The sequence below is a fragment of the Cavia porcellus genome, unplaced genomic scaffold (genome assembly GCF_034190915.1).
Source record: "Cavia porcellus strain 051 isolate PalLab524CR breed Dunkin Hartley unplaced genomic scaffold, mCavPor4.1 scaffold_10, whole genome shotgun sequence".
Taxonomy (NCBI): domain Eukaryota; kingdom Metazoa; phylum Chordata; class Mammalia; order Rodentia; family Caviidae; genus Cavia; species Cavia porcellus.
Window position 1 is genome coordinate 42,098,823 of NW_026947493.1, and position 13,037 is coordinate 42,111,859.

A 13,037-nucleotide genomic window follows, 5' to 3' on the forward strand; every position below is an offset into this window, starting at 1 on the left:
GCCCAGTTTTATTAGGACCAAGGACAAAAGGCAGGGAAACTGAGGAAAACGTAGGCAATGAGCAGAATCTTGGGAGTCACTTTAAGGATGTCTTCAAGTAAAGAATCAAGTCACTGTCTTATCATGAAGACATGGTAGAAGTGAGACTGTAGGAGTAATTTTTGTAGCTGTAGTTTTTACCTTTTTAATTGGGGTTGGAGCCAAGTGTCAGCTGTGGCCTTATCTTGCCCTTTGAGGCATCTGTGGCTTCACAAGCCACTATAGGCCTCAGCCAGGACCAGTGATTCATAGAGGTTTACTTACTGTGAATCAGCTCCCACCGCCAGGCAAGGGGCCAAGGCCTAGGACAGACTCACAGTAAACATAGAAAGCCAACTAGTAAAATTTAAATCCTGCTCAGAACTGCTTCGTAGTGGTCTCCAAAATCCATTCCTCAGCTGATGGGCATTTAGGTTATTTCTAAGATCTGTCTATTATAAAGTGTGCTGCTATAGGGGCTTGGGATTTAGCTCAGTAGCATAGTGTCTACCTTACAAACATGCAGTCGTGAGTTTGTGGTATGATGTTATTAATTCTTTTGGGGAGATACCTAGAAGGGGAATAACTGGGGTGAATGGTACCTCCAATCCTAGTTTTTTTGAGGAATCTCCACACTGACTTCCACAGTTGTTGCACTAGTCTGCACTCCCACCAACAGTGGAGAAGGGTTCCTTTTTCCCATAGCCCCTTCTGTATTTGATTTCTTGATACTAGCCCTTCTTTCTGGGGTGAGGTGAAATCTCAGTGTTGTTTTAATTTGCATCTCTTGAATGACGAGTGATAGTGAATGTTTTTTCACATTATTTGCTCTTTGTATTTCCTCATCTGAGAAGTGTGTATTCATTTCAGACACTCGTGTTTGGCCTGAGTCTTTAAATCTGGGAGGACTGATTTTTTTTGAGTTCTTTATATCTTCTCAATAGTACTCCTTTGTCTGAGGAACAATTGGCAAACATTTTCTCCCAGATTGCGGGGTTGTCTCTTAGTTACTGTGTTTGTGGTTTCTCTTGCTGTGCAAAAGCTTTTCAGTAGGATGAGATCCCAGTTGTTGATTCTTTGTGATAGTTCCTTTGCAATCTGGGTTTTGTTCATAAAGTCTTTGCTATACCAGTGTCTTCAAGAGTTTTACCTACTCTGTCTTCCAACCAGATTTAAAGTTTCTGTTTTAATATTGAGATCTTCGATCTATTCTGATTTTAGTTAGTACATGGTGAAAGATGTGGGTCCAGTTTTAATCTTTGGCATATGTAGAGCCAGTTTTTCCAGCAACATTTATTAAAGAAGCTATCTTTCTTCCAGTGAATGTGCTTGGCACCTTTGTCAAAGATAGAGTGGCTTAGTGTGACTGCAGTTGTTTTTTCATCTTCTAATGTATCACATTGATCTTTGGTTCCATTTTTGTTTTTGTTTTTTTTTTTCCCAGTACCACACTGGTTGTTTTGTTTTTTTAATCACAGTAGCTTTTTAATGTAATTTCAAGTCAGTAGTTGTGATGTCCCCTGTCTTGTCCTTGTTGCCCAGGATTGCCTTTTGCTATTTTAGGTCTCTTCTGGTTCCAGATGAAGTTTAGGGTTGTTTTCTCTAATTTTGGAGATATGCTATTGAAATTTTGATTGGGATTTTATTGAATTTGTATAACACTTTTGAAAGTATGGCCATTTTCACTTTATTAGTTCTTCCTACCTAAGAGCATAGGATAGCTCTCCATTTTCTAATATCCTCTTCAATCTCCTTTTTCAGAGTACTGTAGTTTTCAATGTAGAGGTCTTTTACATCCTTTGGTAGATTGATTCCTAGGTATTTAATTTTTTTGGATGCTGTTGTAAAAGGTATTATTTCCCTGATTTCTTTCTCAGTGAGTTTGTTATTCGTGTACAAGAAGGCTATTGATTTTTGAGTGTTGACTTTGTAACCAGCTACATTACTGAAATTGCTTATTAAATCTTAGAAGTCTTATGGTCATGTTTTTGAACAGCATCATGTACAGCATCATGTCATCTGCAAATACTGATAGTTTAACTTCTTCCTTTCCTATCTTTATTCCTTTTCTTTCTCTTGTCTAATTGCTCCAGCTAAAGTTTCCAGGATTATATTGAATAAGAATAGAGACAGTGGTCATCCTTGTCTTGTTCCTGATTTTAGAGAGAAAGCTTTCAGTTTTTGTCCATTTAGTATGATGTTGGCTTTTGGTTTGTCATAGATGGCCTTTTTCATGTATTCTAGATTTTAATATTAATATTTACAAGATAGTTTTAAAAGTACTTTGCTGATTCTCAACCTTTTTCCATATTCATGCCATTACTAATCAAATAAGAGTAACAAACGAGAGTCAAGTCTAATTTTAGTGCCTTTGTGATTATTTCAGATCTTTAAGACACTTACCCTTCTTAAAAATACTTCTGTGAAGATTTAGAAGCGTATAATAGACTAAGCCATTGTTAATTATCAGGTGACCTCAAATACAGGCCTTTGGGTACTGAAGGTAATTTTTTTTTTTTAATATCACATCGTTCTTCTTGGGACAGCCACTTTGCTTCTCTGGTTTGTTTTTAGATGTCTGGGGATGATGCATAAGTTTTCTCCAACACTGGTTTCAAACTCAGCATTAAATGTAATATCCATTGCCTTATGTGTCAGTACCAAAACTAAAAGTAATTGTAGTTATCTGAATGAAGTGAGAGTCAACAACTAAATTACAGTACTTCTGAAGGCTCAAGGCTTAGTATCAAGGCTCTTTTAGTATCAAGAGTAACTCTACTCTTTGCTTAGAGACATTACAATTTTCTTTTTTGTGCTTTTGTTCCTTATTATAGTTAGACATCATATGGTTTTGTTCTTTTTTATTAATTCTCTGTGACAACAATAGGACAACATATTTCAGTTCACCCTTTAATAATGTAAAATTCAACAGAGGTCTCTACCAGCTTTAATTAATAGATTAGCTCACAGAGATCTGGAAGATGTACAATATTTAACTCATTATTTAGAAGCACACATATGCTGTGCTTGCTTATTTGTTAGCACATCGTACTCATAAATCATTCCTTATAGATGAAGGTGAAGATGTTTTTCTAAATAAGGAGTTGAAATATAGCTTTTTTTTTTTTTTTTTTTTTTTAAATATAGCTTTTTGTTTTAGATTAACAAAGTTGTTCACTGCTGTGTTCGTAGTCCTGCTTGCAAATTTGGCTGGCTAAATCTTTGTGAGTCAGTGTAGAAATCCATAGATTGGAGTCCAAGAAGTAATTTTTTTTTTTTATCCAATGCCAGACTTTTTTTTTTTGGTCTTTTTCGTTTTTTTTTAATCAGTACCAGGGATCGAACTCACGACTGCCTGCTTGCAAGGCAGCTGCTTATGCCGCTGAGCTAAATCCCCAGCCCCCGAGGCAGGATTTTTAATATGTAGTCTTAGATGGGATTACAGATGTGTGCCACCATGCCTGTAAGGATACTCTGTAAATGTATTTTCAGTTGTTTAATGAACAACAGAGTATAAGAGATAGCACAGGGTTGCATTAAAAAAGAGATGGACTAACGAGAATAGCAAGGTCAGAGAAACATTGGTTACTTATTTGAAAATGCAGTAGAAGATGGGGGTCATTTGTTCATAGTGAGATTTTTATTTCCAGGTATACTCTTAAAATTCAGTAGTAAAGTAAGTGTTTTATCTGTTACTTGATATTTTAAATCCTCTATTTACATATCTACATTTCTATTTTTTACTATTTTTTTCTTTTTGTATGTATCAGAAATACAAATTTAGAGCCTTCAAAAAATATAGAGGCTTCAGTTGAAAGTAATCAAGTTGAAAATGTTTGTTTGTTTGTTTTTATGTTTCTCTGATTTATCGAGGGACCAATTGATGAGAAGTATATCTAGACTGCCTAGGAGTAAATACATACATAATACAGGACTGGGGAACCTCCTTGGGGCCCAAGGAGAGTAGGTAACATTGTAATAAAGGCCATATTTAGGAAACAAAAGTTGAAATAAATTAAATTGAGAATAGGCCATTCATAGGATCATTAGAAATAGGAGTAGGTAGTCAATACCATTTTCTTGTCCTAGATGATTTCAGTGTCTTTTGGAGTATCTGCAGGAAATGTCTTACTGTTGAGTTGTTCATTTAGTTACTTTTCTCTTGCTGAGACAAAAATACCTGATGCCCAGAGTTAAAGAAAGAAGGGTATATTTAGCCTAAATTTTGCAGAGGTTTCAGTTCATAATCCACTGGCTCCAAAGCACTGTCATGGCAGTGAAAGAGAACAAAAGCAACAAGTGAGTTTAACAGTGTCTTTCTGTGCCTTTTATACTCTATTTAGGTTGTTGGGATCAGGGCAATGCCAAAACAATCGGTGAACTGATTACTCACCTTTAATCCCAGCATCATACACCTCTGAAAAGACCCTCCACATGGTCAAAAAAAGACTACCATGTAAACATTAAGCCAGATGAGAATGTTACTTTGGGTTGTGTTGAATGAGATAATAATGAAAGACCTGGGTATAATAACAAGTGATGAATAGTGAGTGCTCAATAAAAGTACCACTACTGGTGATGATTTTGTTGTTACTGCCATCTTATAGTTGCAGAGCAAAATTTTTTATTTGGTTTTCTCATTTAACTTCCTGTTACTACAGAGTTGATTTCTGTATATTCATAGGGTCACAAATCAGAACACAGACCAACAAATTTAGTTAAAATTTCTAGTAGACAATGTCATGTTGGAAAACAATTATTATTAATTTTTTTTTCTGGTACCAGGGATTGAACTCATGACCTCACGCTTGCCATGTGGCACTTACGCTGCTGAGCTAAACCCCCAGCTCCAGAAAATTATTAATAAATGTAAAAAGCGTATTAGAGACAGTCTTATGACTTGTGTCTAGATGTCTGCCCAAAGCCTCATGCTTTTGGGAGGTGGCTGGATGTAGGGTGTATAGTACTGGGATCAAGGATGTGATGCTAGGACTGATGCGTGGTGTGATTAAGACTGCCACACCTTGGGTATGAGTGCTACCTGGCGGATCGCCTGGAGAGTGTTGCTTGTCACTTGCTGCTGGTACTGCTTTGCTGTATGGCTGCTTTCTTCACATCACAAACTGTTTCTCTGTGATGCCTCTCTACACTGCTATGGAGCCAGCCAACTGTGGACCGAAAGCTCTACAAACTGTGAGCTAAATAAACCTTTCCATCTTTAACTTTAGATATCGCCTATTTTCTGTCATCAATGAAAAACTAAGACACCCAGTAAATATTATCACAAGACTTATTAGTAACCTCATAGGTTTTATTGTCTTCCTTTGTACTTTATTAGAGAGTAATAGGTATGAGTTAGCTACGTTACATTCAACACAATATCTCCAGGCTTTTTCCATTTATTTTAAAGGAAAATAATTTTCCCTAGACCTTTCATAGCTTTTATGTATGTGCATTTCAGCTTTGGGTCACAACTAAACACTTCAAATATACACTTTTGTATATTTGAATATTGTGATCCTCTTGAAGGTAGAAATTCAAATAAAGACAAATTGGAACATGTCCTTTTTCTTTCCTTGTATGTTTGTGAAACCAAAAGAAAATTCAGATCATGGAGGTACTTGCAGAAATAGTAAGCTCGGGGGATTGGGAGAGATGAGATGCACTGGTCTAAAGGCATATTCAAATCACTAGATTTTAAAAAAAATGCCTACAATGAGGCCTTAGTTTTCCAGGGTGGCTCTATGTGCCTTTCCTGCTTTCATGCAAAAATACATCAGGAATTTTTTAATAAACACAATCCCATTCAAACCTTACTAGATCTGAATTTTACACATGTTTTTAAAAATTTCTTGAGCTTCTTATGTAGATAAGATTGCAAACTTGAACATACTGTATTTTAGTATTTTTGTTTAAAATTGGTTGACCAATGGTGGTGCTAGAGATTGGACTCAGGGCCTTGTGATCAACCAAGTGTTCTCCTACTGAGCGCTACATTCCAGCTCTAAAAGAAAGCATTCTTTAAAGCAGTAAGATAATGATAATTGGCAGTTGTGGAAATAATTATTAAAGCATTTTTCAGACACTTTTTAAAGACATTTAAATTGTTGGGGAAAAACATAGAGTGTAAATATGTTTTATTATTATTTCTGGGGATTGAACCCAGGGCCTCACACTTGGTAAGCTTGTGTTCTACCTAATACATCTTTGGCCTTTTTTTTTGAGACAAAGTTTTACTAAATTGCCTTGAGCTTGAGCTTGAGCTTGAACTTGAGATCTTCCTGTTTCCAACTCATAAGTAACTGGAATTACAGGAATGTGTTGTTGTGCCCAGCTACTGGGAATTTTAAATACTACACTTAGAAAGTTTAAGGCACATGAGTGCACACATACATACACGCACAAAGTGATCCAGAGTACTAACAGATAAGTAGTTAGATTAACCTGAGTTGGAGGCTTGGCTGTGTGGTATAGTAATTTGAATCCCACATCTGGGTCATTTATCTTAGATTACTTTTTTTTTCCCTCTGTGATAGCCCTACCTTAGCTAGTTTTCTTAGATTGTGAGAAGTGACTGTTGGAATTGATGGCAAAATAGAATATTCTATAACTAAACAAGCAGTGAACAAAATTCTCACTAAAGTTCACACACCATGATGAAATCTGGACATATAAAATGGTCACTGGTTACAGCTGATTTTTATTTAACAAATAAGCTTGAAATCTGTACTTTTTTTGTTAATTATATGCTGGTATTTAGTGGTAAATAAAACAAGCATGTGAATGTTCTTACAATTTGAATGATTGATGTGATTTGTTTGGAGAGATATTAAACAACTAAATATCCTAATAAATGTATATTCCCCACTTGTAATCAGTGCCAAGTAAATAAATTAGGTGTGGGACAGAAAAGGGAAATAACTGCAGGGAAGGCTTCTCAGGAACTGTCAATTAAAAATTAGAGCAAGCCAGCTTTGTAGAGTTCCGAAGAAAGGAGTCTGGGGAATTATTGTGGATCAAAAGAATAGCTGATGCTCCTGTCCCAAGACAGGAGAGAAAACTGTCAGCAGCTGGTCAGGTGGTAGACTAAGTGTTGTGGTCTGGTGATCTGTGATGTCTATGTTTTCTAAATACCTGGATTAAAAGTTTAATTCTGTTTCTCCAGGTATTCTTTGATGATATGGACACTATTGTGGCTATTGTGTGACACTATACCATATATGATGTTCATTTCTTTATTAGCTACAAAATGACTATTAAGATAACTGACTTAACTACAAATGTTATGTTTTAAAAATTTTGGACTAGTGACTTGAAGACTGAGTTGATAACTAACAAGTGTTTGTGGACATTTTATTGATCGTTAATAATTGACATTTATTTATGTTTTGGTCTTTTTTTGAGGCAGAGTTTCTGTGTATTGGTTCAGACTGGCCTTAAATTCATTTTTGGAGCCCACGCTGGCCTTGAGCTCACTATGATCCTCCTGCCTCAGCCTCCTGAGTGCTGGGATTACAAGCATGTACCACCATGTCTGGCTAGTAATGACTCTTTTTTTTTTTTTTTTTAATTTTTTTTTTAAATTTTATTTAAGGAGAAAAGAAAAAAAGCAGAGAAAGGGTACAAGTTATACAGATTTGCAGAAAAAAAAATGAACAGTAGGAAATTACTAGTTAATGGATTACATATTGTCATCTTAGAAATAATTGTTCAAGTCACAAAATTAAAGCTTGTAAAGTGGACATTCCATCAATGATACTGCAAACAGTTCTGTTCAATGATCCAATAAAACTCTGTGATATCATTTTCTATCTTATACACTTAAATATACATGCAGTTATATAGTACAGAGCACTTTCTTTTCCTCTCTTTTGTACAATGACTATTACACATTTTGGGTTTCATTGCTCCCATGGTTCTTATTACTTTTTTGGAAGAGAGTAAAACCAAATGTGACATAACAGAACAGAATCGGTCAAGTCAAAAGGGTGGACATAATAGATAATGTGAAAACATAATACAAGGTGATCAACAATGGTTACCATAATGCCTCCCGCTATCTCTAATAGAATTGCCTATATTGTTAGTTACAATACAATTGAACAAAACTGTAAAGAATAAAACCGGGGGCTGGGTATTTAGCTCAGCGGCATAAGCACCTGCCTTGCAAGCAGGCAGTCATGAGTTCGATCCCTGGTACCGTTAAAAAATGAAAAAAAAAAAAAAAAAAAAAAAAAAAGAAAAAAAAAAAGAATAAAACCGACAAAACCAAAACATTGGAGACATTGTAGGTCTTCAAAAATAGATAAAAGTCAATGAGAATGGGCGTCATAATGAATCTCATTATCTTCACAGCTGATGCCTAAATTTTCGAACCTGATACTATCCAGCAAAACAGAATGGGGGAACATCAGTTAAAAACCAGATGGTGAGAGTAATACAGGGCTTTAAATCGAGGTAATGGAAAGTCAAAGTGGGTTACTATAATATATCCTGCTATTTTTTTCCTTTAATTAAAAGGATAAAAATAAAAAAGTAAATAATGGAGTGGAGATTGAGATAAAAGAGGGCATAACAACGAAACAGCACAGATCAAAACATAACCATTTAAGCAGAATAGTGTTTCACCACCAGATAATCCTGACCTAAAAGTAGTTACCATATTATCTCTTTCCTTGAAATCCTTGAGTACAACTTCGTATACTGTAGCATTAAGTATATCAAAACAATGTAAAACCATTCAAGAGAATGTCAGCATTACAGAGTATTTAGAATCGACTAACAGAAAATGAACAATGGTTTCTGTATAATCTCCTTGTCTTTAAAAGGTTTTTGCTTATACTATCATACATAATAAAATCCAGTAAGATACAACCTATTTGGACCATTGGAGACAGAAGGACAAAAGCTAAATGAGACTTCAAAACAAGATGATACTAAATTAGTATTACCTATTAAGATGTCATTTTCTCCAAAATAGCTGTTCCTATCATCCAATCTTCTCTGCCTCATTTCTGTTGAGCTCTTATTCTGTCAGTAGCTGTCAGTTTGTCTTCTTCACTTTGTTCTCTGCTCCATTCGTTGTGGCCTCCATTATTTCTGGATTCTTTGTATTTTTCTTTTTCTAGAATATCCTGCAATACTCTCTGTAGAGTTGAATTAGTGGTTGCAAATTCCCCCAGTTCCTCTTTATCCTGGAAGCACCTTGTTTTTCCATCAATTTCCAGGGACAGTTGTGCAGGATATCTCAATCTTGGCTGGAGATTATTATCTTTCAAAGCTTGAATTATTTCCCCCCAAGCTCTTCGTGATTTGATGGTTTGTGCAGAGAAATCTGCTGTAATTCTGATGGGTGCTCCCTTGTAAGTGGTCTGCTTCTTGTCTCTGACAGCTTTTAATATTCTGTTCTTGTATTGAATTTCTGGAATTTTTATTATTATATGCCTGGGTGTTGCTCTGTTTGGGTTGTAGGTAGCTGGGGTCCTGTATGCCTCATACATCTGAGTATCTTTACCTTTTGCTAAATTAGGAAAATTCTCCTGGATTATTTCTGTGAGTAGCTTTTGTAGTTCATTTGTTTGTGTCCCTACTTCTTCTTTTATGTTCTTAATCCTTAAGTTATGGCTCCTCTTATCATCTTCTTGTCTTTGTATTATTGCTGTTTGTTTCTTTGTTATTTTTAAGAAGTTTTTCATTTCATTCTCCCATATTACAATTCTGCCCTCCAGTTCAGATAGTCTGTCCTTAGTTTCTTTCAAGCTGTTATGCCAGTCTTCGATAGACTTCTTAGTTTCTTTGTAGTCCCTTTGAACCTGCTTCACGTATTCTATGCTTTCCCTGTTTTCTCCATCAAACACTTCTCCCCTCTTTTTCTGTTCTTCCATTCCACCATCTGTTTTTTCTTGGGTGGTGCTTAGTATTTCTCTAACTATTTTGCATACTTCTAGCTTCAGGTCGTTGATAACTTCATTCCTGAATTGGTCTATGAGGCTCTCTATATGGCGCCTTATGTGTAATGGTGCGGTGTCTGTTATTGCCTGTTTCTCAGAATTGGGGGCCGAGGAGCCTTTCTTGTTGCTGCCTCTTCCCATATTCTCTGTTCCTTATGTATGCAAGCTTATATGAGAGGCCTAGCTTCTCTCTCTGTCAGCCACAGCCTGATCGAATTGCGCCGGTTAGGTGTTTCCACTCACTGCTGCACACCAGGCAGCCTACGCGGGGGCCCGCCCCTCCCGGCCTCCGTCAGGCTCTGGGATCTGGGTTGGGCCAGCCTACGGGGTCCGCTGGCAGCGTCACGCAGGCCAGGCACTTTTCACCAATCCCGCCCGACAGGGGAATGTGTGGCTGGAGTCGCCAGCGCGCCCTGCTCCCGCAGGACTGCCCGGGCCCAGAAAGTCCGCTGGAGTCAAACTGTGGTGGAGTGTCAGTTTCTCTCACTCACCTCGCCACAAGTCAGAACATGCCTCCCTGCCCGTCCTGTTTTCGACTCCGTTCACAGACTCCCGTTCTCAGAGTTTCCGCGCGTCTCTCTCCTTGCCGAGCCGATGTAGAGGCAGCCAGCCACCGCGCGGCGGGAAACCCAAATGGCGTGGGGTCCAGCCTCAGCAGCGAGGCTTTTCTGTTCCTGTTTTAGCACCAGGACTGCATTCCGAGTTGGTTTCTCTCAGCCGAGTTCGTTCCTGAGTCAGCAGAGCATAACTCCACCTGCTTATGTCTCTTTAGTCCGCACCATACCTGGCTTCTGAGCCTAGTTTTCAGAGAGCCTCCGGTAGTTGCTGTTATCTGTCCGCCATGTTCTCCCGGAAGTCTGGCTAGTAATGACTCTTACAGGTGAATTTCTCCCTAGAGATACTGTTACCAAGGTTATTTTCAGAGACAGGCACATTTTCCTTCCTATTTTCACTTGTCGCTTGCTGCCTTTTTCTATCATCACTGTCCCTCTCTGTCATCACTGTCTCACTTTGTGTATGGAAATGTCTAATAAATATTTGACAAAAAAAGTGATTACAAAGAGATCTACTGTACAACATAGTGACTATAAGGCCTAGGGATTTAGCTCAGCAGCATAAGCACCTACCTCACAAGTGCAAAGTGTGTTTGAGTCCCTGTACAAAGAAAAAAAGAAAAAAGAAAGCTACATGATGACTATAGGTAATGGTGGATTGTATTTTGAAAATCATTATGAGATTTCAAGTATTCTCATAAAAAATAAATATGTGAGGTAATACACCTGTTAAATAGCTCATTTCACAATACACACATATTTTAAAACACATTCTGCATGGTAAACTATGTAACTTTTATTTTGTCTGTTTAAAAAGATTAAAACTAATTTATTTACCTTTTTTTGCAGTGCTAGGGATATATTTTCTTTCTTTTTAATTTTATTTAAAAGGAAAAAGAGAAAAACACAGAACAAAACAAAGTGGTGTAAGGGTACACGTAATACAGAACTACAAAAAAAAAAAGTAAGAAATCACCAGTTAATAGATTACATATTATCATCTTAGAAATAGTTGCTCAAATCACAGTATCAAAGAATACAAAGTGGACATTCAAACAGTGAGACTGCAAACAGTTGTGTTCAATGATCCAACCAAAAACATTAATATGGTCAGCTATTTAACACCCCTAAACACACTTGCTGTTGTATCCTTTAGAGCTCTTTTTTTCCCTCTCTTTTTTACAACAAAATTTACACATTTTGGGTTTTATTACTCCTTTGTTCTTATTGCTTTTTTTGGGGGGAGAGAGTAAAGTCAAATATGGCAAAACAAAGCTGTCAGTCAAAACCAAGGATAGACATAGCACATGATGTAAAACAGAGTACAAGGTTATCAACAGTGGTTATCAACAGTGTCTCTTGTTTCCTTAAAAAGAATTGTCTATCTCATTAGATATTATAAAGTTGAACAAAACAGTAGAGAACAAGACCAATAAAACTTAGGCATTGTAAACATTACAGGACTTCCAAAGGAGACAATAGTCAAACCAGCATGGGCATCTTAGTGAATCTTACTGCCTTCAAAGTAGTTTCCTATACCTCAAACTTGATATTATCATACAGAATGGAACAGAGTCTAATCAGTGAAAACAAGATCGTGGGAGTATTACAGGATATATTTTCTTAGTATAGTTTTACATTAATCAGACTGTTTGTCTTTTTTTTTTTTTTGTGGTACTAGGGATTGAATTTATGACCTTAATTTGCAAAGCAGGTGTTTATGCCACTGAGCTAAATCCTAATCAGACTTTTATGAGTTAAGTAAATCTTGATGTAGTAAGATTTATAAAGTAAAATTTTAGGTAAATTTTTCCAATGTTAAAGTGAACTTTTGAAAACAAGTAAAAATAAAATGCTACACTAAATTTTCTATGTCTACTTTTTTTCCCCTTTCCTACTGAACCATAGCTGTAGTAATAGGATAACACTTTGCTGTAAACAGGCAGTAAATGGCTCTTTTCTGCACATTTCCCATCAGTCATCCGTGTGTATTAGGGGAGAATTCTAAATTGTACTCCCAGGAGCCTCTCATTTTCACACCCCTTGTCACAGCTGACTTCACTCTGGCTTGGACTGCATTGAATGGATTGTCCTGGAAATTGTCCTTCACATTTTATGTTTCCATTACTTGATGAATATTCTCCTCAGCAACAGCCAGGAGGGCTGTAAACTTTTTTTTGCCAGTTTCACTTTTTTGTATGAATTTGATTTAAATGACAAAACTACTAGTTTGGTGGAGGAAGGTTATTCACTAGCAGTGGTACTGGTGGATCTTGACAGTGCATATTATTACTAGTTTCATCTCATTGAGCAAATGTTCAGTTTATAGTGTTCTAAGTGTATTTAATGCTTGTATAAGATTGCAAACTAATAGTTGGAGGTTTTTTCTTTAAGCTTGTGCAAAAAACAACATTCATAGTTAATATTTAGGGTACAGATGTAAAATTGAGAAACATGTTTGATCCTTAATTATTATTTAAGAGACCCTGAAAATTGGTTAACTTATATACCTTTT

The 13,037-nt window shown here is 36.5% G+C and overlaps 1 protein-coding gene across 2 annotated transcripts in view; it reads left to right on the forward strand.

The window, feature by feature from the left end:
* Positions 1–13,037, forward strand: part of Mtfr1 (mitochondrial fission regulator 1) — a 47,122-nt gene that overhangs the window by 22,707 nt on the left and 11,378 nt on the right. The window lies entirely within an intron of this gene.